Source organism: Phyllobates terribilis, unplaced genomic scaffold (assembly GCF_046119375.1).
Source record: "Phyllobates terribilis strain yellow unplaced genomic scaffold, ASM4611937v1 Scaffold_3__8_contigs__length_932513732, whole genome shotgun sequence".
Lineage (NCBI taxonomy): Eukaryota > Metazoa > Chordata > Amphibia > Anura > Dendrobatidae > Phyllobates > Phyllobates terribilis.
The window spans coordinates 481,234,290-481,260,234 of record NW_027362763.1 but is presented as its reverse complement, the minus strand read 5'-3'; the positions used below and the strand labels follow the sequence as shown (position 1 = coordinate 481,260,234).

At 48.8% G+C, this 25,945-nt stretch overlaps 1 protein-coding gene across 1 annotated transcript in view; it reads right to left on the bottom strand.

Moving 5' to 3' along the window:
- LOC141258187 (calcium homeostasis modulator protein 6-like) overlaps positions 1-25,945 on the bottom strand; it is a 43,384-nt gene that overhangs the window by 6,358 nt on the left and 11,081 nt on the right. The gene's annotated exons all lie outside the window — the stretch shown is intronic.

The window sequence follows — 25,945 nt, the reverse complement described above, 5'->3', positions numbered from 1 at the left end:
GCTTTTTGAGCAAATAACCAGGATTAAGATAAAAAAAAAAAATTGCCCTGGCCCCTGATATCTGGGACTATGTCTACAAATATCTGTAATTATTGCAGCAGCAGCAGACAGGACGATCAATGGACCCTCTTATGCTGTATCATACACTGCAGATATATATATATATATATATATATATATATATATATATATATATATATATATATATATATATATATATATATATATATATATATATATATATATATATATATATATATATATATATATATATATATATATATATATATATATATATATACACTACCGCTCAAAAGTTTGGGGTCACCCAGACAATTTTGTGTTACTCATACTTTTATTTATCAAATGAGTTGCAAAATGAATAGAAAATATCGTCCAGACATTGACAAGGTGACAAATAATGATTTTTATTTGAAAGAATAATTTTCTCCTTCAAACTTTGCTTTCGTCAAAGAATGCTCCCTTTGCAGCAATTCCAGCATTGCAGACCTTTGGCATTGTAGCTGTTAATTTGCTGAGGTAATCTTGAGAAATTTCCCCTCATGATTCCTGAAGCCCCTTACACAAGTTGGATTGGCTTGATGGGCACTTTTTGCGTACCATACGGTCAAGCTGCTCCCACAACAGCTCAATGGGGTTGAGATTTGGTGACTGCGCTGGCCACTCCATTACAGATAGAATACCAGCTGCCTGCTTCTTCCCTAAATAGTTCATGCATAGTTTGGAGATGTGCTTTGTGTCATTGTCCTCTTGTAGGATGAAATTGGCTCCAATCAAGCACTGTCCACAGGGTATGGCATGGCATAGCAAAATGGAGTGATAGCCTTCCTTATTCAAAATCCCATTTACCTTGGACCATCACATTACCTCCACCATGCTTGACAGATGGTGTCAGGCACTCTTCCAGGATCTTTTCAGTTGTTCTGTGACTCACAAATGTTCTTCTGTGTGATCCAAACACCTCAAACTTTGATTCGTCTTTTTTCCAGTCTTTCTCTGTCCAATGTCTGTGTTCTTTAGCCCATATTAATCCTTTCCTTTTAGTAGCCAGTCTCAGATATGGCTTTTCTTTGCCACTTTGCCCTGAAGGCCAGCATCCCAGAGTCATCTCTTCACTGTAGACGTTGACACTGACATTTTGCGTGTACTATTTAATGAAGCTGCCAGTTGAGGAGCTGTGAGGCGTCGATTTCTCAAACTAGAGACTCTAGTGCACTTGTCTTTTGCTCAGTTGTGCAGCGGGGCCTCCCACTTCTCTTTCTACTCTGGTTACAGCCTGTTTGTGCTCTCCTCTGAAGGGAGTTGTACACACCATTGTATGAAATCTTCAGTTTCTTGGCAACTTCTCGCATGGAATAGCCTTCATTTCTAAGAACAAGAATAGATTGTCGAGTTTCACTTGAAAGTTCTCTTTTTCTGGCCATTTTGAGAGTTTCATAGAACAAACAAGCGTAATGCCCCAGATTCTCAACTAGCTCAAAGGAAGGTCAATTTTATAGCTTCTCAATCAGCCAATCCATTTTCCGCTGGGCTAACATACTTGTGCAAGGGTTTTCTAGGGTTTTCTAAACATCCATTAGCCTTCTTACACTGTTAGCAAACACAATGTACCATTAAAACACTGGAGTGGTGGTTGTTGGAAATGGGCCTCTATACACCTATGTAGATATTGCAATAAAACAAGACGTTTGCAGCTAGAATAGTCATTTACCACATTAACAATGTATAGAGTGTATTTCTGATTCATTTAATGTTAGCTTCATTCAGAAAAAATGTGCTTTTCTTTCAAAAATAATGAAATTTCTAAATGACCCCAAACTTTTGAACGGTAGTGTATATATATATATATATGTTGTAGAATACCTATACTAACAGGATGTTCAATGGACCCTCTTGTGCTGAATCATGCACTGCAATCAGCCACAAACCCTCCCGGCCTGCCTAACTCCTGCTATCACCACTGAATATATGCAGCATATATATATATATATATATATATATATATATATATATATATATATATATATATATATATATATATATATATATATATATATATATATATATATATATATATATATATATATATATATATATATATATATATATATATATATATATATATATATATATACAGTACAGACCAAAAGTTTGGACACACCTTCTTATTTAAAGATTTTTCTGTATTTTCATGTCTTTGAAAATTGTACATTCACACTGAAGGCATCAAAACTATGAATTAACACATGTGGAATTATATACTTAATATAAAAGTGTGAAACAACTGAAAATATGTCTTATATTCTAGGTTCTTCAAAGTAGCCACCTTTTGCTTTGATGACTGCTTTGCACACTCTTGGCATTCTCTTGATGAGCTTCAAGAGGTAGTCACCGGAAATGGTCTTCCAACAATCTTGAAGGAGTTCCCAGAGATGCTTAGCACTTGTTGGCCCTTTTGCCTTCACTCTGCGGTCCAGCTCACCCCAAACCATCTCGATTGGGTTCAGGTCTGGTGACTATGAAGGCCAGGTCATCTGGCGTAGCACCCCATCACTCTCCTTCTTGGTCAAATAGCCCTTACACAGACTGGAGGCGTCTTTGGGGTCATTGTCCTGTTAAAAAATAAATGATGGTCCAACTAAACGCAAACCGGATGGAATAGCATGCCGCTGCAAGATGCTGTGGTAGCCATGCTGGTTCAGTATGCCTTCAATTTTGAATAAATCCCCAACAATGTCACAAGAAAAGCACCCCCACACCATCACACCTCCTCCTCCATGCTTCACGGTGGGAACCAGGCATGTAGAGTCCATCCGTTCACCTTTTCTGCGTCGCACAAAGACACGGTGGTTGGAACCAAAGATCTCAAATTTGGACTCATCAGACCAAAGCACAGATTTCCACTGGTCTAATGTCCATTCCTTGTGTTCTTTAGCCCAAACAAGTCTCTTCTGCTTGTTGCCTGTCCTTAGCGGTGGTTTCCTAGCAGCTATTTTACCATGAAGGCCTGCTGCACAAAGTCTCCTCTTAACAGTTGTTGTAGAGATGTGTCTGCTGCTAGAACTCTGTGTGGCATTGACCTGGTCTCTAATCTGAGCTGCTGTTAACCTGCGATTTCTGAGGCTGGTGACTCGGATAAATTTATCCTCAGAAGCAGAGGTGACTCTTGGTCTTCCTTTCCTGGGGTGGTCCTCATGTGAGCCAGTTTCTTTGTAGCGCTTGATGGTTTTTGCAACTGCACTTGGGACACTTTCAAAGTTTTCCCAATTTTTCAGACTGACTGACATTCATTTCTTAAAGTAATGATGGCCACTCGTTTTTCTTTACTTAGCTGCTTTTTTCTTGCCATAATACAAATTCTAACAGGCTATTCAGTAGGACTATCAGCTGTGTATCCACCTGACTTCTGCACAACACAACTGATGGTCCCAACTCCATTTATAAGGCAAGAAATCCCACTTATTAAACCTGACAGGGCACACCTGAGAAGTGAAAACCATTTCCGGTGACTACCTCTTGAAGCTCATCAAGAGAATGCCAAGAGTGTGCAAAGCAGTCATCAAAGCAAAAGGTGGCTACTTTGAAGAACCTAGAATATAAGACATATTTTCAGTTGTTTCACACTTTTTTGTTAAGTATATAATTCCACATGTGTTAATTCATAGTTTTGATGCCTTCAGTGTGAATGAACAATTTTCATAGTCATGATAATACAGAAAAATCTTTAAATAAGAAGGTGTGTCCAAACCTTTGGTTTGTACTGCGTATATATATATATATATATATATATATATATATATATATATATATATATATATATATATATATATATATATATATATATATATATATATATATATATATATATATATATATATATATATATATATATATATATATATATATATATATATAATATGTATATGTGTTGTGGAATACCTATACTAACTATAAAGAAGCAAATCTCTCCCTGACTCAGCAGCACCTCCTCCTACTCTGCCTGTTTTCGGGGTAGACTGTGATGATCATAGCGGAGCCAGGTCTTATAGAGACCTGATGATGCTGTGCAGGCAGCCAATTACTGTAATTCCCACAACCAACATGGCTACGGCATTACAGTGCAGGGCAGGCAATCCCTGCATGTTCATTGGCTCTCTAAAGAGCGCCAAACATGCAGGGAGGGGACCCATGTTCCAGCCCGATCAACCCGGAAATAATCGCCAAGCGCCGAGCACAGTGATGCTCGGGCGGGTACCGAGCAGTGGCGAGCACGTTCGCTCATCACTACTGACCATGGCTTCTAAGTAGTTTACACAGGTTGAAACTGTACTTAAATGTTTGTGAACCTTCAGAATCTTACATATTTCTGGATAAATGGGACCTAAAACTACATCAGATTTTCCCCACAAGTCCTAAAAGTAGATAAAGATAATCAAATAAAACATGTCAGTCAAAAATATTGGACTTTTAGATTTTATAAATGAGAAAAAATTCTCCAATATCACATGTCTGTAAGTGGCAGGTATGTTAACCTTTGCTTTCAGTATCTGGTGTGACTCCCCTGTGCAGCAATAACTGCATCAAAACGTTTCTAGTATTTCTTGATTAGCCCTGCACATCAGCTTGGTGGAATTATAGTCGACTTTTCCTTACAAAACAGCTTCAACTATGCTATGTTGGTGTTTTTTCTCCCATGAACTGCTCACTTCAGTTCTTTCCACAACATTTCTATAGAGGTAAATGGCATGTCCGGTTTAGCGAAAGTCCGTTTTACTGTTCAGGTTTGGTGCCTAATAAAGTTTGTTGAAAGGCTGCAGCGCAGCCAATCACCAAGCGTTTAAGCTGTGGGCACTTCCGGAGCAAGAAAACAATGTCAAGTATTGGAATGGCTGTGATTGGCCGGCGCATCACGTGACCCAGCGTGTATAGTTGCCGGATCATGGGTGGCGCCGCCATTCTGCTGTGATTAAAGGACAGGACGCAGCTCGAGTGAGGAACAATGTTAGGTTCTGTGTGTGCACTCTGCAAAAAAGCCTCTGTGTGTACTCTGTAACCGTGTCTGTGGGACAACTGTGCCAAAAAGCCTCTATGTGTACTCTGAACCCGTGCCTGTGGGAGAACTGTGCGAAAAAGCCTCTGTGTGTACTCTGCACTCGTGTCTGTGCAGAGTACACACGCACAGACTTTTTGGCAGAGTACTTAGACAGAGACGAATGCAGAATACGCAAACAGACTTTTTGTAAGAGTGCTCAGAAAGAGACGCATGCAGAGTACACACAGAGGCTTAAAGGCATAGTACTCCCACAGAGACGGGTGCAGGGTACACACAGAGGCTTTTTGGCAGAGTATTTAGACATAGACACATGCAGAGTATACACAGAGGTGTGTATTCTGTTCCCATGTTTGTGGGAATACTACACTGAAAAGTGTGTGTGTGTGTGTGTGTGTGTGTGTACTCTGTACACATCTCAGTGGGAGTACTGTACCAAAAATCCTGTGTGTGTAGTCTACACGTGTCTCTGCCTGAGTACTCTGCCAAAAAGCATGTTTGGGTACTCTGCATGTGTCTCTGTGGGAGTGCTCTGAAAAAAACCTCTGTGGGGGTAGTCTGCAAAAAATCTTCTGTGGGAGTACTCTGAAAAAAGCCTTTGTGGGAGTACTCTGCAAACAAAAGCCTCTGTGGGAGTACTCAGAAAAAATTCTATGTAGGAGTACACTGCAAAAAAGCCTTTGTGGGTGTATTGTGCAAAAAAGAGTGTGTTTTTAATCTGCACGCGTCTCTGAGGGACTACTCTTCCCACCAGCCTCTGTTGGAGTACTCTGAAAAAAGCCTCTGTGGAAGTCCTCTTAAAAAGGCTTTGTGGGAGTACTCTGAATTAAGCCTTTGTGGGAGTACTCTGAAAAAATCATCTGTGGGGGTACTCTGCAAAAACCTCTGTTAGAGTACTCTAAAAAAAAAGAGTATGTGGGGGTACTTTGTAAAAAAAGTGTGCGTGTGTGTACTCTGCATGCGTCTCTGAGGGAGGACTGTGCCCACAAGCATGTATGGGGTACTCTGAAAAAAGCCTGTGTGGGAGTACTCTGAAAAAAGCCTTTGTGTGGGTACTCTGAAAAAAAGCCTCTGTTAGACTACTCTAAAAAAGCCTCTGTGGTTGTACTCTGCAAAAAAAGCGTGTGTGTGTGTACTCTGCATGCATCTCTGATTGAGTACTGTGCCCACAAGCCAGTATGAGGGTACTCTGAAAAAAGCCTCTGTGTGGGTACTCTGCAAAAAAAGCCTCTGTGGGAGTACTGTGAAAAAGCCTTTGTTGGTGTACTCTGCAAAGAAGGCTATGTGGGAATATTCTTAAAAAAGCCTTTGTGGGAGTACTCTAAAAAAAAGCCTTTGTCATGGTACTCTGCAAAAATAAGCCTCTGTGGGGGTAAACAGCAAAAAAGAATGTTTGTTTGTACTCAGCATGAGTCTCTGTGGGAGTACTCTTTAAAAAGCCTTTGTAGGAGTACTCTGCAAAATAGCCTCTGAGGGAGTACTGTGTCTAAAAGCCTATGTGTGCACTCTGCACATGTCTCAGAGAGAATACTCTTCTCAAAAGCCTCTGTGTGTACTCTGAAAAAAGCCTTTGTGGTTGTACTCTGCAAAGAAGGCTCTGTGGGAATATTCTAAAAAAAGCTTTTGTGGGAGTACTCTGAAAAAAAGCAGTCAAACAAAAAGGTAGAATATCCAACGATAAAAATAAAAATATCTTCCTTTATGGAAATTCATGTAAAAAGTCCTGTATTGCGGACAAACACCAACCACCAGACAGATCAACCCGATCTACGCTTTTCGACTTTATTTAATCTTAATCATGATCTTTTATTTTTATCGCTGGATATTCTACCTTTTTGTTTGACTGCATTTAGCCGACCCTAACCAGGGCATTTCCTTGCGATATCCATATGGACTGAGTATCTGCATCTACCTGTGGAGCTGACTCTCCTATTTCCCTTTTCCTCCTTTCCATTACTCTGAAAAAAGCCTCTGTGGGGGTACTCTGAAAAAAAGCCTCTGTCATGGTACTCAGCAAAAATACATCTCTGTGGAGGTGAAAAAAGCCTCTGTGGGGGTACTCTGAAAAAAAGCCTCTGTCATGGTACTCAGCAAAAATACATCTCTGTGGAGGTACTCAAAAAAAGAGTGTGTGTGTACTTTGCACGTGTCTCTATGGGAGTACACTGAAAAAAGCCTTTGTGGGGGTACTCTGACAAAAAGACTCTGTGGGAGTATTCTGAAAACAGCCTTTGTGGGGGTACTCTGCAAAGAAGGCTCTGTGGGAATACTCTTAAAAAGCCTTTGTGGGACTACTCTGAAAAAAAGCCTCTGTGGGGGTACTCTGCAAAAAAGCCTTTGTGGGAGTACTCTAAAAAAAGCCTCTGTCATGGTACTCTAGAAAAATAAGCCTCTGTGGAGGTACACAGCAAAAAAAATGTTTATTTGTACTCAGCATGCGTCTCTGTGGGAGTACTCTGAAAAAAGCCTCTGTGGGAGTACGCTGAAAAAGCCTATGTGGATGTTCTTAGCAAAACAGCCTTGTTTGGGGTACTCTGAAAACAGCCTGTGTAGGTGTACTCTGCAAAACAGCTTCTGTGGGAGGACTCTGCAAAACAGCCTGTGTGGGTACACTCTGCAAAACAGCCTCCTTTTTTAACTTTAATTTGTGGAGGCTCCAAAACATTGGGAATGGAAAATAGGACAAACTGCGGAGAAGTATAACAATGGCTGGGTGCGACTGGTATACTTCTCTGTTCAGCCAAAGGTATGGACAAGTCCTGTGGGATTCACGCCTGGTTCATTTTAATGCGTGTGAGCTTGCCTACGTTTGATGTGGACAACTGGATGCGCCTGGCCACAGATTACGCTTCCTTCCGTGCTAAACACACGTTCCGACAGTACACTTGCCACAAGAGAGGGCAGAACCTCCAAGGCGTAAAGGGTAAGCTTAGGACGTGTGTCCAATTTGAAGACCCAGAAGTTAAATGGGGCAGACCCCACTCAGTACATGGAGACATACCCTTCCACCATGTTGTTTAAACTGTCATGCTCCTGGATTCGACCGCTTGAGCTTGTGTTCTGTGGTCGGCTTCTCTTTCTAATGAGCCACAGGAGACTTTTCTCTGGGTGTTTTTGTTCTTTTTTCTGGCTGCAGTCTGTCTAGCTTACCACAGGTGTTTTCATTTGTCCACCTTTCACCTTTTGGGTGCAGCTTTGTATTCGGTCTCCTAGCGAGCGTTTCCTGCTGGTGATAGATGTTCTGACATTGTATTGATGTTTGGAGTCAGCCTGTGAGCTTGGAGCTAAGAATTTTTTTCCTTTTTTCTTTGCTATACTTTGCACCACTCTTCTGTTTAACTTTAGTAAGTAGGCTATATATTTGTTAAGAGTAATTGCTTTATTTTTTGTTTGGGATTTTGTTATTTACTTTACTCACTCTGAGATTTTTTCCTTTGTTCAGCACACTTCTCATCTTGTAGCTAATTAACACTCTGCCCTGCCCTATGGTTCTTTAGGAGGAATGTGAAGCAACTTGACTGTTGTTTAGGGAGTTTACGTCTGAGTTGCCATCTAATAGTTCCTTGGTTAGGGCTATCTCTGTACCAGCAGACGCCATGTGGGACCGCGGTGTCAGTATTTCTGGTCTGTACAGGAACCGGCAGGCTCAGTTGTGTTCTTTTTAGTGTCTAACTTATTAATCCTGAGTTAGTTTCTAAACAGGCATAACACTGCCTCCTGCTAATACGAGCGGTATAAGATGGTGGTGAGTAAGGTTTTCCACATTTTGGCTATGCCAACCCACCCTTCCAGTGTGGTGCCGCTGCCCCAGCAGCATTGGCGACTTCCTCCTCTGTCTTGTGCCTCCACTGAGCCACCTGTTACAGGTGGGGATGCCGTCAGTAGTGTGTCTGCCAGCATGCACTTGCATTCAGGTATTTTCCGATCACGCTGCAGTGACGGAAATATGGATGTGATTTAGGGGGAATACAGCAGGGTGGCCACCCAGTAATCAATAGTGATGAGCGAGTATGCTTGCTACTGCTCGGTGCTTGCCTGAGCATGTCACTGCTCGATCCAGCAGGGTGGACACCCAGTAATCAGTAGTGATGAGCGAGTATGCTCGCTACTGCTCGGTGCTTGCCCGAGCATCTCACTGCTCGAGATGCTCGGCGCTCGCCGAGTATTTCCAGGGTTGCTCGGCGGGAGCTCGGGTCTCCTCCCTGCATGTTTGGCGCTCTTTACAGAGCCAATGAACATGCAAGGATTGTCTGCCACTCACTGTAACGCCGTAGCCATGTTGGTTGTGGCATTACAGTGATTGGCTGGCCGCACAGCGTCATGAGGTCTATATCAGACCTGGCGCCACCGTGCTCGTCACAGTCACTCCGGAATCAGACAGTGTAGGGAGAGGTGCTGCTGAGCTAGGGAGAGATTTGCTTGTTTCTAGTTAGTGTAGGTGTGCCAAACTATATTAGAGACACATATCCATCTCAACAAACAGTCCTTCTGAGGACTAATCCATCTGCAGAGATATCAGGCAGGCAGTGTATATAGGCAGGCCGGGTATATAGCAGCACAAGAGGCTCCATTCTACTTTTGTCTGCAGCTGCTGTTAGATATTTCTAGAAATAGGCCCAGGTCTCAGGGGCCAGGAATAATTTTTTTTTTGGGTCTTAATCCTCATTATTTGCTTAAAAAGAAATCCAGAGAACACTGTTGTTCTGCGCCATTTGCTTGTTGGCACTGCAGAATACAGCCAGGTCCTTTCCATATTACAGCGCTAAAAATTCAGCTTTTTAAAACTGTGGTTTGTCCATCACACGGATCACATATAATTGCGCTGAAAAATACCGCCTTTTCTGGCCTCCATAAAAAATTTGTTTCAGTGTGTCAGAGAAGCAATTGACACCGATTTGCTGTTCAAAATAGTTACCTACAGGCCAGGTATTTAAAACTGTGGTTTCTCCGTCACATGGGTTACATATAACTTAGCTCCAAATTCAGCCATTTCTAGTGAGCGTGGAAGATATCGTCTTCCATTTAAAATGGGCAAGGTGCGTGGCAAGGGACGGGGAACTGGACATGATGGTGATGGTGCATGCAGAGGCCGAAGCCGTGGGCAAGCTGAAATTGTGCCACAACAAACACCCACATCTTCTCGCCAGACCTTTCTGTACCAATTCCTAGGGGACCGCAGCACACCACTATTGAACCCAGAGCAGTGTCAAAAGGTAGTTGGTTGGATAGCAGATAATGCTTCCAGTCACTTTGCCACCACCACCACCCTGTCTTCCACACGGTCAAGTCTCATTAGCCATGAGTCTGGACCGCATATTCCTCACCCTGATCCTCCTTCTTCCCACCATGCCAAGTGCCCAGAGACAACTGATCCCACACTTGGGATGCCCAAATATTTGAGCAGCCACGGTCACGCGAAGGCGACGGAGGGAAAGTGTCACAAGAGGTGGACGATGATAAGAGACAATTGCCAGGCCAGCATCAGCAGGGGTGGCAAAACTTGCAGCCTGACCACCACCAGAACAATCAGGCACATGGCAGCAAAGCACCCGACTTTGTGGGCCGAACCCCAGGGTCCAGAAACAGTGTCTGCGGGTAGCACCACTGCTTCTTCCGCTGTTGTGCATACAAGCCAATCCCCTGTCCATGGTGCATGCAAAGATGCCTCCTGCCCTGCACCTGTCGTTGCAAACTCTCAAGTAGCAGCATCAGGAAGCACATCCACGTACTTGTCCCAGCGCAGCGTTCAGTTGTCCATACCCCAGTCCTTTGAATGCAAGCGAAAATACGCAGCCAACGCCCCACAGGCCACACTACTAAATTCCCATATTTCACGACTGCTTGTGCTCGAAATGTTGCCTTTTAGGCTTGTGGAGATGAAAGCATTCCGCAACCTGATGGCGGCGGCCGTCCCTTGGTACTCGGTCCCCAGCCGCCACTATTTCTCCCGGTGTGCCATCCCCGCATTACACAACCATGTGTCCCAAAACATTAGCCACCTAACCACGGACACGTGGACAAATGTTTGTGGGCAGGGACATCTTGCTGACGGCACACTGGGTTAACATAATGGAAACCGGGACCCAGTCGGACCTTGGGAAGGAACACGTCCTCCCGATGCCAAAGATTGCGAGCCCTAGGTCAATCAGGGTGGCCCCCACAGTCTACAGCTCCTGCACCTCATCTTCCTCTAACTGATAAGCGCATCCGCCTGTCAACTGAAAATGCTGACAGGCTGACTCTTATAAAAATGAACAAGGGCTGGATTGGGCCAGACTTCTCAACACCACCGAATGATAGCAGCGTAACATAAACTCAAATCCAGTGTCTTTTTTTGGGAGGTATATTCCCATGCACCTCTTCACACCCACACATGGGTATACACTTCCTGATTTTGGCTATTTGCTCCTGTCCTCCTCCTTCTCCTCATCCTCATCCTCCACCACCATATCACCAGGGTGACCGTGGTCTGTGATGCAACACCCACATAACTTTTTTAAAGGGTGTTTATGATGCCCGTAAAAAAAATGTTTATACAGTATGTTCATGTATACCCCCCAGGGGTAAATGTTTGTCAGCCCATACACTTAGTGCATGGCCACTACAAGTATAGGAGACCCGCTCCTTTCTAATGGGAACATTTTTTATGAGGCTCTCCTCCACGTCTCTTCCAAGGGGCATTGGAGTGCCTCCCAATTTTTGGCAGCCCTTGCATTCACTGCATAGGCAAACACAATGGGAGACCCACTTCCTAATAATGAGAACATTTTTTTTCAGGAGGCCCTCCTCTACGTCTCTTCCCAGGGGCATTGGAGTGCCTCCCAATTTTTGGCAACCCTTGCATTCACTGCATAGGCAAACATAATGGGATATCCACCTCCTAATAATGGGAACATTGTTTTCAGGAGGCCCTCTGACCTCTACGTCTCTTCCAAGGGGCATTGGAGTGCCTCCAAATTTTTGGCAACCCTTGCATTCACTGCATAGGCAAAGACAATGGGAGACCTACTTCCTAATAATAGGAACATTGCTTTCAGGAGGCCCTCCTCTAAGTCTCTTCAAAGGGGTATTGGGGTGCGTCCAAATTTTGGGCAGCCCTGCCACTCACTGCATACGCAATAACAGTATAGGAGACCCACTCTTTAGTAATGGGAACAATAAAACATAGCCGGCTGATGGCTCTCTAAGAAGAGTGAGGGCCGACTGCTGGCCCTTTAAGAATACTAAAGGCCGCCTGATGGCCCTATAAAAATAGGCTTTGCGACTTTCAGAGTCCCTTATTCATAAATGAAACACGATGTGTCTGATGATATATCACACAGCACATGGCCAGATAAGGTTGTAAAATGTTAAAATGACATTTCCTGGTGAATGCATTTGTCACGGTTGAAAGCAATGCAAAAGTGCAAAAACGCATCAAAAACGCTAAGTGTGAACATAACCCAAGGTGTGGAGGACTATTTTTGTTTTTGGTTATTTATTTTGCTTTATATACAAGTCATTACCCTGGAAAGGATGTTCCTTAACATATTTCCCAAGAAAATCCATTTTGGTTTCGTTTTTGTATGTTTTATTGTGAGTTCGTAAAAGTGGCATAATACCTCTGACAACGTTGTTGACAGAAGTGACCTGGGAGTCAGAAATGCTTCCAGGGGTCTTCCCCATGCTGTTCCCATGTCATTTGAGCACTGTTCCCATCGATTTGGGCAATTTTTAGGCACTCTGCAGACCGCCGGGGGGAACCGCCTGAAAAATGCTCGAGTTTCCCATAGACTTGTATTGGGCTCGTTGCTCTGGTCGAGCACCCAAGTATTCCAATGTGCTCGACCCGAGCATCGAGCACCCGAGCATTTTAGTGCTCGCCCATCACTAGTAATCAGCACTTGAAAGAATCCGGGCATCTCGACAGTCATTGCACAGGCACAGCAGCATGTATTTGCTCATGTGTGCCAGACTGCACAGCGGCAGCAACAAGCTGTCCTCAGTCGGAAGTGTATCGTCTCTGTCCTCTATATCACTCCTACCACGCTTTAGTGATGCCCGTGAGATGCTTTGAATGCCACCCTGCTGTGAACACGTTTCCTTCTCCTCATCCTCAAAAACTTTTCCCTGGCTGGACAGTTGTGTAGCTGGTGGCTGTTGGTACAAGAACCCACTCTCCGAGCCATGTGTGGATGACTGGCCTGATAATGGTGTAAATGGTCCCTGTTCCTCATCCTCTTCCTCCTGTGCCACCAACTCATCCATCATTGCCTGAAGCATTTTTTCAAGGATGCATAGAAGTGGGATAGTAACGCTGATGATGGCGTCATCAGCGCTGGCCATGTTGGTGCAGTACTCAAAGCAGCACAACATGGCACATACGTCCACAGCATGGAGGCCCACTTGTTGAGGGTGAAGTGGTGTTGTTCTGCAGAGCAACTCACCCATGCATGCTGCAGCTGAAACTTCAGTATCGCCTGCTGCTATTAACACAGTCTCTCCAGAATATGCAAGGTCGAATATGAGGCGGTCAGCCGGAAGGCAGGAGTAACGCTGCAGCACAGACAGACGAGCAGCAGAAGGGTGAGAATGCTGAAATCGCGCACAGATGGCCCACACTTTCTGCAGTATCTCTGACATCTCGGGATAATTTTTTAGGAAGCTCTGCACCACCAAATTTAGCAGATGCACCAGGCAAGGAATGTGCATCAAACCGGCTAGGCCCAGAGCTGCTATGAGATTTCGCCCATTATTGCACACCACCAGACCGAGCTTGAGGTTCAGCAGCACGAATCATTCATTGGTCTGTTGTTTGATACCCGTCTCCAGCTCCTGCCTGGTGTGGGATTTTCCCCCAAACAGGTGTTTCAGAACTGCCTCCTGTCGTTTTTTGGCTGTGCTGAAGCTGGTGGTGCAGGTGTTACGCTGACCGGATGAGAAGGCGGTGGAGGAAGCGGAGTAGGAGGAGGCAACCTGGACAGAAAAATATCCAGCAATTCTCGGTGGTAGTGTGACACCCCAGGGGTCTGGTTGCCACAGTGATAGAGATATTATGTCTGAGAGCAGGTGGGAGGTCCTTTGGTCAGGGATCCTGTGCATGCCACACCTCCTGCCCAGTCTTGGGAGGGGAAGAACTTCCCCTGTATAAACCCGGGGCTGAGGCAGGGTGAGTCAGACAAGAAGAGTGGAGAAGAGAAGCAGCATAGGAAACAGCAGAGTTACAAGGAGTCAGGGGCTGGCAGCTACAGAGCTCGCCCTGACTAAGAAGATTCTTTACCGGACCCGGAGTCCCAGGCTGTGGGGACTAAATCCTACCCAGCAGCAGAATCCGTCGGGCAGGGGATTTCAGGTCCTCTGGCCCAGAAGCCTGAAGGCACGGTCACACGCGTGGGACCAGCACCGCCATCGTGGAGCGGAAGCCATTAGAAGGCCCGGAGTCACCGGCCATACGGGTGAGCACCACACGGTACACTCAGGGACGTGGGCTACTTACATCAGCTTCTAGCAAGGTAGCCAGAAGAGTACAGTCAGTTTGGGAGGCCTACAACTACGCCTGGCCAGGGGAGATCCCATCTGCTCAAAGACTGACCAGGCCCCGTTTGCTAGCAAGTACTCCGGGAGGGTCTGTCGTTGTTACCAGTAAAGACCCTGAACTACACCGTACCGTCTCTGAGTGGTTCCTGCTACCCCCATCATCCACGTCGGCTGCCCTGAGGCCATACCCCTCCCGTTGGGGGTTATACTATCACGCTGCACAATCCTACCACCGGCCTCAGCGGTCTGCCCTGCAGCAGCAGCTTCCTGGCTGCACTCAACGGGTGGCGTAGTCATCAACTATTTACTACTAATAGACTGCCGTCTAGTTTGACTCCCTGGGCACGGACCGGGTCACCGCCACGAGATTACAACCCTCCACGGATCCGGCTCCGGGTAAGCTCCCGCGTGCGCACCGCAGCGCGACACAGGCCCAGGGGCGCGTCAACTTTGGCGTAGTCGGCAGGATTTCGTGCCCGCAACCACCGGGTACTGCGTGCCTGAAAAGCAAAGACTGTTCAAACTTACCAGTGGTGAAGATTCCCGCTATCCGTGGAGGTTTCCCGCCATCCGGCGCCATCTTCTACCTTCTTCCCGCCATCTGCGAAGTTTTCCCGCCATCCGGCGCCATCTTCGTCCTTCTTCCCGCCATCCGTGGAGTTTTCCCGCCATTGGACGCCATCTTGAGGACGCCGCGCGGGAAGAAGAGGGGCGTGGACTCCGAAAGCGCGCGAGAACTGAAGCCCCGCCTCACGTCCGGACGTTGCGTAAGGTCCTGGAAGGAGCCCAGCAGACGCCGACGTCACAGGAGCGCGACGGAAGGTCCTCAACCCTGACGATCCAAAGCGGAGCCGCGGCCTACGGAAGAGGATCATCGCAAGGTAGGCCACGGTCCACTAGGGGGGAGGAAGATGTCGGATACGGAGGAGAGCTTCACTGCCTCAACCCCCGCCAGCGCTACCGCTGCTGCAGTTATGCCCTTCACCATGCCCTATATCCCGGGAGCAGCTTGGCTACCCCAGTACTCAGGGGAGTCACATACCCTGCATGACTTTAGAGAAAAGCTGGATAGCCTCTTCCAGGTGTACCCCCTCACAGAAGAGCAAAAAGTGAGCATCCTGGTGGCCCAACTAACCGGGGCAGCCAAAAGGGAAGTAAAATCCTGGCCACCTGGGAGGAAGACTGTCGCAGGGATACTAACCCGGCTGAGGGACACCTTTGATACCCGCACCTCAGCCGAGATTAAGCTTAGATTCTACGGGTGCAAGCAGCGAGCGCATGAGAGTATAAGGGACTATGCACTAAACCTACAAGAGGCCCTGAGGGCCATAAAGCAGACCGACCCTGATGGGGTGGGAAACGAGGACAGGCTGTTGACTGAACAGTTTATAGAGGGTTTATATTGCAATGCCCACCGAACCCAGTTGCGGGCAATGGCCTTACAGGATCCCCATCTGGACTTTGCACAGTTCAAGGACAGAGCCATCCGGGTGCTCCGAGAACCGGCACCAGGTGGCGTTGTGACCCACAGACGCCCCACTACCACTTACTACCAGGAGGCGGCGCCCTTGTCAGCAGGGCCTGTGGGAGCTGATGCGCAGGCTTTGGACAATGACCCAGCTCCAGACCTACACCATCAGGTCCAAGAGCTAGCTAAGAGCGTTGCTGCGCTAACCCGAACTGTGCAGTCTTTACAGGTTTCCACCCCAGGGAAGATCCAGCTGGCATCCGGACCGGAGGACATCCCGTGGCGTCGACCAAGGAGGACCCCACCGGCCAGAGGAAGACCCAGTGACCGATACAGTGAGGACGGACGACCCATCTGCCGCCGCTGCAATCAACCCGGACATATGGCAAGGTACTGTTCTTTAAACGGGCACAACCTGGGGTAGAGGGCCAACCCCCAGGAAAAAGATCACCAGGCCCATCGAACTGGCGCGACAGATATGTGGGAGGACGTCCAGTCTTGCCTGTGGTACTGGATGGCATTCCCATGAGTGCCCTACTGGACACCGGGTCACAGGTCACCACCATCCCGTACGTGCTCTTCAAGCAGTACTGGAATGACTCGGATATTACCCGCTACCCCGACGACGACTTGAGTATCATCGCCAGCAATGGTCAGCCCGTGCCACAGATCGGATTTAAAGAGGTGACCATCAAAATTGGTAGAGTCGAACTGGCCGCACAGGGACTGATCATTGTAGATATCGATAAACATGAGAGTCACCCAAAAATAACTCTAGGAACTAATGTAATTGAAAATTGTCTTTCAGAGGTGATTTTCCTTTTACAGCAGGTTGCCAAGAATGCCAGCTCCGGCGAGCAGCGGGTGCTCCAGAAAGAGATCCGGGCACTGATGCAACGGCAACAAGTGGAACTCTCCGGCGGTGAGATTGGTAGCGTAAGAATGTGTGACCCTTTTCCTATTGCCATGCCCCCAAAAAGTGAAATGATGATTTGGTGCCGGGCAGCTATTGGTCTGAGAGGTAGAGATTACCAGGCAATGGTAGAACCAGTTTACTCAGACAGTAGGCCCACCATTTTGACAGCACGGGGGGTGGTCAATGTACGCCATGGGAGGGTGCCCATTCGCATAATAAATATCGGGGAGAGGGAAGTGTACCTGCCCCGGTATGCCACGCTAGCCAAATTATATACCACTAATCAAAGTTCTATACAATCTGTGGAACCCTTGCCTCCATCTCACCCGGAGGAAGGTAACGGCTCTAAGAAAGACATGGAGGACTGGTGTCAGCAACTACATTTGGGTACTGACTCCACTCCCTCACATCAGAAACAAGGAGTCTATCGGGTGGTTCAAGAGTATGAGAGAGTGTTTAGTAAACACCCGTTAGACTTCGGGCGAGTCAAGGGGGTAGAACATCGCATCCCCACGGGAGATCATCCTCCCATAAAAGAGAGGTATCGACCCGTACCCCCTGCACATTACCAACACGCCAAGGGGATGCTTAGAGATATGAAGGAGGCTGGGGTAATCCGGGATAGTTGTAGCCCCTGGGCAGCCCCATTAGTTTTAGTCAAAAAGAAAGACAACACCATGAGGATGTGTGTAGATTACCGGAAAATCAACCGTATCACACACAAGGATGCGTACCCCTTACCAAGGATAGAGGAGTCATTGGCTGCTTTAAGATCTGCTAACTTCTTCTCTACCTTGGATCTCACTAGCGGGTACTGGCAGGTTCCTGTAGCAGAGGCGGACCGGGAGAAGACCGCATTCACCACCCCGATGGGACTTAGCGAGTTCACCTGCATGCCGTTCGGACTCTGCAACGCACCAGGAACCTTCCAACGCCTAATGGAGTGTTGTCTGGGCCACAGAAACTTCGAGACGGTCCTGTTGTACCTGGACGATGTCATCGTATATTCCAAGACGTATGAGGACCACCTGAAACACCTGGCGGAAGTGTTCGAGGCTCTGGCGAGTTACGGCCTAAAGGTGAAACCCTCCAAGTGTCACCTCCTGAAACCAAAGGTGCAGTACCTGGGACACGTGGTGAGCGCTGACGGAGTGGCTCCCGACCCCGATAAGATCACCGCAATTAAGGGATGGCCAAGCCCCTCCAGCGTAAAAGAAGTGCGGCAGTTCCTCGGGTTGGTAGGCTACTACCGAAGGTTTATTCCCGGTTTCACCAAAAAGGCAGCACCTATGCAGGACCTCCTGATAGGCCAGTCCCGGAAGGCCAAGAACCAGAAGCCGCCCTTCAAATGGGAAGAGCTGGAAGAAGAGTCCTTCCGCCAGCTGAAGATGGCCCTCACGGGGGACGAAATCCTGGCGTACCCGGATTATAGCCAGCCCTTTATCCTCTACACCGACGCCAGTAACATCGGGCTAGGAGCCGTACTGTCCCAGATCCAGCAGGGGAAGGAACGAGTAATCGCCTACGCCAGCCGAAAACTGCGACCCACCGAAAGGAACCCCGAGAATTACAGCTCATTTAAGTTAGAGTTCCTGGCCGTAGTATGGGCAATCACTGAGCGCTTTAAGCATTACCTCGCTTCTTCCCGGTTCACCGTGTACACGGATAACAACCCGCTGACACACCTGGACACGGCAAGACTCGGTGCCCTGGAGCAGAGGTGGATGGCCCGTCTGTCCAACTACGAGTTCACAATTAAATACCGGGCAGGACGCTCCAATACCAACGCGGACGCCCTGTCCAGGATGCCCAACCTGCCGGACGGAGGAGAAGATCCGGAGGGACTGGAAGAAGTTGAACTCCCTGCGTTCCACCGTCATGGGACTATTCAGTATTCCCACCGGGTAAGGAGTAAGCAGGCTGCTACGTTGAACCCCTTACCCCACTACAACTGGGCGGAAACGCAAGACAGCGACCCTGCCGTCCGACTGGTGAAGGAGATGCTGACTCGGCCGGAGGCTCGCCTTGAACCAGACGCTCCGGAGGAAGCCAAACAACTATGGGCAGAGAAGAGTCGACTGTTCCTTTACAAAGGGAAGTTGTGCCGCAGAATGGTTAACTCCCGGACGCATGAATTACTCTGGCAAGTAGTGGTGCCACGAAGAGACGCAGCCATGGTGATGGAGGCATACCACGACGGAGCTGGACACTTTGGGTGGAAAAAGCTGGAGTTCCTGCTGCGCGAGTGGTTCCACTGGGTAGGCATGAGGGGAACCATCGAGAAGTGGTGCAGAGATTGTGGCCCGTGCAACCTGAGAAGGAAGGACCGAGCCAGCCAGAAGACTCCCCTGCAGTCCATCGTCACCCGGCAACCGTTGGAACTGGTAGCCTTGGATCATGTAAAACTGACCCCAAGCAGAAGTGGCTACGTCTACGCGTTAACCATCGTGGATCATTACTCCCGGTTCTTGGTTGTCGTCCCCGTCAAGGACTTAACGGCTCAAACAGCAGCTAGAGCCTTCCAGCAGCACTTCTGCCGTCCACACGGGTACCCGGACCAAGTGCTGACGGACCAGGGACCTGCCTTTGAAGCGGAGGTCTTTCAGGAATTCTGCAATCTGTATGGCTGCCGGAAGATAAGGACGACACCCTACCATCCGCAGACTAATGGACTTTGTGAAAAAATGAACCAGGTGGTAATGGATCTTCTAAAAACGTTGCCCCTGGAAGAACGCAGTCTGTGGCCTGAAAAGTTGCCCGATCTGGTGGACCTATACAACCACATCCCGGTAGGTTCCACCAACTGTACCCCGGCTTACCTAATGAGGGCAAGACCTGGTAAGTTACCTGTTGACCTGGAAATGGGAGTCCTGACCCCCGAGGACACTTCACCAGAAACAGACTGGGACACAGAGAGGCAGCAGCAGTACCGGAGAGTACAGGAGAGCGTGGAGCAAAGTCTCTGTCAGGCTAGGGAAAGACAAGAGAAAACTTACAACCAGTATGCTCCCGCTGTTCCCCTGGTACCCGGAGAGCAGGTCTTGAAGAGGAAGAGACGGCTCCACAAGTTGGACGACCAGTGGGAGAAGGACCCGTACACCGTACTGCCCTCAAGCCACGAGAACCCGAAGGTCTGTACCATCAGTAAAGACGGAGGGGAAACCACAGCCATTGTATCCCGGGACCACCTGAAGAAGTGTCCCGAACAACTGAGGAACCCTGAAGAGGAACAAGAAGACCATCGACCCGTGGAAGAAAGGGAAGATATGGTTAGTACCGTGCTCGGGGACTTTCCTCAGTCTTGGACTCAAGTCAATGGTGCAGTTGTGGTACCCGTACTCACCTTCCTCCAACCATCATCCCAAGAACCTACGGAGCAACGGGTAGAGCTGGAAGAACAGCCGGTCCAGGAGGCAGAAGACTCCACACAAGCAGAACAGGAGAATCAACCCTCTGCTTATAGTGAGCCTGCCGTACCCCTAGTGAGACAAGGAGCCGGTAGACAGCTGCCCAGTTTACCCTTGACAGCTCCTACACCCTGTAGTTCAGGGCCAGACAGTCAGCTCCGTAGGTCCACTCGGGCCACTAGAGGCCAGTTACCCGCACGCTGGAGAATTTAAAGTGTATAAATTGTTTTATCTATGTTTTTCTGTGTCTTGTTGCTTGTGTATAATTTTGTGTTTCTAGTTATTTTTAGGAAACCTTGGTGGATTTACCGGGAATCCTTGTATATAGTTGGAGCGTAACCCAGGATGGACTAGAGACTGTTAAGGACTCGGGGTAGGACAGACCCCTACCTGGTTACGTCTCCCTGTGTTGGTGAAATGGACACCTTTGCTTTTCTTCAAAGACTGCATCCGGTTGCGGACACGCCGTAACCATCTTATGTGTTTTTCTTATAGTATTGTTATTGTTATACTTTGTTATGTTTTTCTAAATGTGTTTAGTCCCGGAGTACTAAATTTCACTAGGGGGGAATGTGACACCCCAGGGGTCTGGTTGCCACAGTGATAGAGATATTATGTCTGAGAGCAGGTGGGAGGTCCTTTGGTCAGGGATCCTGTGCATGCCACACCTCCTGCCCAGTCTTGGGAGGGGAAGAACTTCCCCTGTATAAACCCGGGGCTGAGGCAGGGTGAGTCAGACAAGAAGAGTGGAGAAGAGAAGCAGCATAGGAAACAGCAGAGTTACAAGGAGTCAGGGGCTGGCAGCTACAGAGCTCGCCCTGACTAAGAAGATTCTTTACCGGACCCGGAGTCCCAGGCTGTGGGGACTAAATCCTACCCAGCAGCAGAATCCGTCGGGCAGGGGATTTCAGGTCCTCTGGCCCAGAAGCCTGAAGGCACGGTCACACGCGTGGGACCAGCACCGCCATCGTGGAGCGGAAGCCATTAGAAGGCCCGGAGTCACCGGCCATACGGGTGAGCACCACACGGTACACTCAGGGACGTGGGCTACTTACATCAGCTTCTAGCAAGGTAGCCAGAAGAGTACAGTCAGTTTGGGAGGCCTACAACTACGCCTGGCCAGGGGAGATCCCATCTGCTCAAAGACTGACCAGGCCCCGTTTGCTAGCAAGTACTCCGGGAGGGTCTGTCGTTGTTACCAGTAAAGACCCTGAACTACACCGTACCGTCTCTGAGTGGTTCCTGCTACCCCCATCATCCACGTCGGCTGCCCTGAGGCCATACCCCTCCCGTTGGGGGTTATACTATCACGCTGCACAATCCTACCACCGGCCTCAGCGGTCTGCCCTGCAGCAGCAGCTTCCTGGCTGCACTCAACGGGTGGCGTAGTCATCAACTATTTACTACTAATAGACTGCCGTCTAGTTTGACTCCCTGGGCACGGACCGGGTCACCGCCACGAGATTACAACCCTCCACGGATCCGGCTCCGGGTAAGCTCCCGCGTGCGCACCGCAGCGCGACACAGGCCCAGGGGCGCGTCAGTAGTACATGCACTAAAACACTTTTTGCCTCAGGCCCAACTGCCACAAAATGTACCCAGTGGCAGTTAGAGAAATATAAGGTCCCTGCCCGTGCTTACTGGTCCACGTGTCGCTGGTTATGTGGACCTTGACACTGATGGAGTTACACATTGAATGCCTGATTTTGTCCGCAACATGTTCATACAGAGCAGGGATGGCTCACCTGGAAAAGTAGTGGCGGCTGGGAACCACATACTGTGGTTCCCGTGATCTTAACGTATTGTTAGCCTTTTAGAAATCACTTGTGAGGCCATATGTGATTCAGTGTTTGGGGGATGTACAGCTGAACGCTTCAATAGGATGGTGTGGAGATGCTCGGTTACACTGCTGGTGGTGGTGCTGTCACATCCTTTCTTTGCAGGGAGCCAGGTGGCCCTGTTGCTTGGGAACGGGAGAAAGAGGCCGAAACTGCAGCAGGAGAAGGCACAATTCTTTTGTTGTTTTTCAGGTTTGTACATCACTTCAGCTCGTGCTTTGCATTCAAATGCATCATCATGCAGGTGGTGCTCAGCTTAAGAACATTTATGCCTCGTTTTAGTCTCTGACGGCACAGCGGGCAAACCACCCGTGTCTTGTCAGGGAGCTTCTCTGAGCTGGCTTTTATGTGCTCAGTTCTTCGACACGGTGGGCTGTAGCAGCTAACCTACTGGCTAGGGGCAAGCCGAGGCGCTTTGCTGCCTGCTCCCTCTTTTGCAGTGCAGCTGGGGTAGGGTGACCACCACCTCTTCCTCAGAACTGCCTACATCACTCAGATGCCCTTGACTCAGGGCCGGCTCCAGGTTTTTCTGGGCCCCGGGCGAAAGAGTCTCAGTGGGCCCCTTTAACACATACCACGATTCATGATGCAGAGATACGGCGGAGAAATATATATATATAGTACAATGCAAAGATTTCACTTCATGAGTGATATCTATTGTAAATTCCACAATAGCTCAGAAACCGGTGAATCGCTCCACACAGAATAGTGGCCCCCATATAAGGCTCCATACGGAATACTGGCCCCCATATAACGCCCATACGGAATACTGGCCCCCATATAACGCTTCATACGAAATACTGGCCCCCATATAAGGCCCCATACGGAATACTTGCCCCCATATAAGGCCCCATACGGAATACTGGCCCCCATATAAGGCCCCATACGGAATACTGGCCCCCATATAAGACCCCATACGGAATACTGGCCCCCATATAAGACCCCATACGGAATACTGGCCCCCATATAAGACCCCATACGGAATACTGGCCCCCATATAAGACCCCATACGGAATACTGGCCCCCATATAAGACCCCATACGGAATACTGGCCCCCATATAAGACCCCATACGGAATACTGGCCCCCATATAAGGCCCCATACGGAATACTGACCCCCACATAAGGCTCCATGCGGAATACTGACCCCCATATAAGGCTCCATGCGGAATACTGACCCCCATATAAGGCTCCATGCGGAATACTGACCCCCATATAAGGCTCCATGCGGAATACTGGCCCCCATATAAGGCTCCATACGGAATACTGGCCCCCATATAAGGCTCCATACGGAATACTGGCCCCCATATAAGGCCCCATACGGAATACTGACCCCCATATAAGGCTCCATGCGGAATACTGACCCCCATATAAGGCTCCATGCGGAATACTGGCCCCTATATAAGGCTCCATATGGAATACTGGCCCCCATATAAGGCTCCATACGGAATACTGGCCCCCATATAAGGCTCCATACGGAATACTGGCCCCCATATGGAATACTGGCCCCCATATAAGGCTCCATACGGAATACTGGCTTCCATATAAGGCTCCATACGGAATACTGGCCCCCATATAAGGCTCCATACAGAATACTGGCCCCCATATAACGCTCCATACAGGATACTGGCCCCCATATAACGCTCCATACAGGATACCGGTCCCCATATAATGCTGCATGCAGGCTGTTACCCCCCACATAATGCCCCATACAGGCTGTCCCCCCCCTTATAATGCTCCATGCAGGCTGTTACCCCCCACATAATTCCCCATACAGGCCCCTCCCTTTTAATGCTCCATGCAGGCTGTTACCCCCACATAATGCCCCATACAGGCTGCCCCCCCCCTTATAATGCTCCATGCAGGCTGTTCCCCCCCACATAATGCCCCATACAGGCCCCCCCCTTTTAATGCTCCATGCAGGCTGTTACCCCCCACATAATGCCCCATACAGGCTGCCCCCCCTCTTTATAATGCCCCATGCAGGCTGTCACCCCTCCTCTTTATAATGCTCCATGCAGGCTGTCACCCCTCCTCTTTAAACTGCCCCATGCAGGCTGTCACCCCTCCTCTTTATAATGCCCCATGCAGGATGTCCCCCCCTCTCTTTATAATGCCCCGTGCAGGCTGTTCCCCACCTTATAATGCCCCATGCAGGCTGGTCCCCACCTTATAATGCCCCATGCAGGCTGTCACCCCTCCTCATTATAATGCCCCAAGCAGGAATCCCCCCCTCTTTATAATGCCCCATGCAGGCTGTTCCCCACCTTATAATGCCCCATGCAGGCTGTCACCCCTCCTCTTTATACTGCCCCATACAGGCTGTCACCCCTCCTCTTTATAATGCCCCATGCAGGCTGTCACCCCTCCTCTTTATACTGCCCCATGCAGGCTGTCACCCCTCCTCTTTATAATGCCCCATGCAGGATGTCCCCCCCTCTCTTTATAATGCCCCGTGCAGGCTGTTCCCCACCTTATAATGCCCCATGCAGGCTGGTCCCCACCTTATAATGCCCCATGCAGGCTGTCACCCCTCCTCATTATAATGCCCCAAGCAGGAATCCCCCCCTCTTTATAATGCCCCATGCAGGCTGTTCCCCACCTTATAATGCCCCATGCAGGCTGTCACCCCTCCTCTTTATACTGCCCCATGCAGGCTGTCACCCCTCCTCTTTATAATGTCCCATGCAGGCTGTCACCCCTCCTCTTTATACTGCCCCATGCAGGCTGTCACCCCTCCTCTTTATAATGCCCCATGCAGGATGTCCCCCCCTCTCTTTATAATGCCTCGTGCAGGCTGTTCCCCACCTTATAATGCCCCATGCAGGCTGGTCCCCACCTTATAATGCCCCATGCAGGCTGTCACCCCTCCTCATTATAATGCCCCAAGCAGGAATCCCCCCCTCTTTATAATGCCCCATGCAGGCTGTTCCCCACCTTATAATGCCCCATGCAGGCTGTCACCCCTCCTCTTTATACTGCCCCATGCAGGCTGTCACCCCTCCTCTTTATAATGCCCCATGCAGGATGCCCCCCCTCCCCTCTTTATAATGCCCCATGCCTCCATACATTAAAAAAAAAAAAAAATCAAATACTCACCTCCCTTCTCCTCACCTGCTACCTGCTGCCCGCTGCCTGCTGCCCGCCGCTCGCTGCTCGGCTCCGAACTCCAGCGTTGTCGGCGTCTTCCCGCTCAGCGCTCCCTGTGACGGCTCAGGGGAGGGCGCGGTGTAAAGACGTCACTGCGCCCTCTGACCTGAGACGTCACAGGGAGCGCAGAGCAGGAAGACAGCTGATCTGCGGAGGCACGGGGAGAGGTAAGTATCGGGCTGCCGGGGCCCTGAGCAAGCGGCGGAGAAGGGCGGGCGCTGACACCGCTCTCCTCCGCCCATAGCCCAGCGGGGTGCGCGACCGCCAGTGGGCCCCTCTGCCTGCTCAGGGCCCCGGCATTTGCCCGGGTGCGCCGGGTGCTGACGCCGGCCCTGCCTTGACTCCATGTGGGGTCTAGGACTTCATCATTCCGCATCGCACCATCGCATCATCGCACCTCTCCAGTGGGGGTAAAACCCTTTACACCCTAAGCCTGTTTTCACCGTCTTGACCAGGCCGACTTTTACAATTCTTACCAGTGTCACTTTATGTAGTAATAACTCTGAAATGCTTCAATGTATCCCACTGATTTTGAGTTTGTTTTTTCGTGACATACTTTACTTCATAATAGTGTTACAAT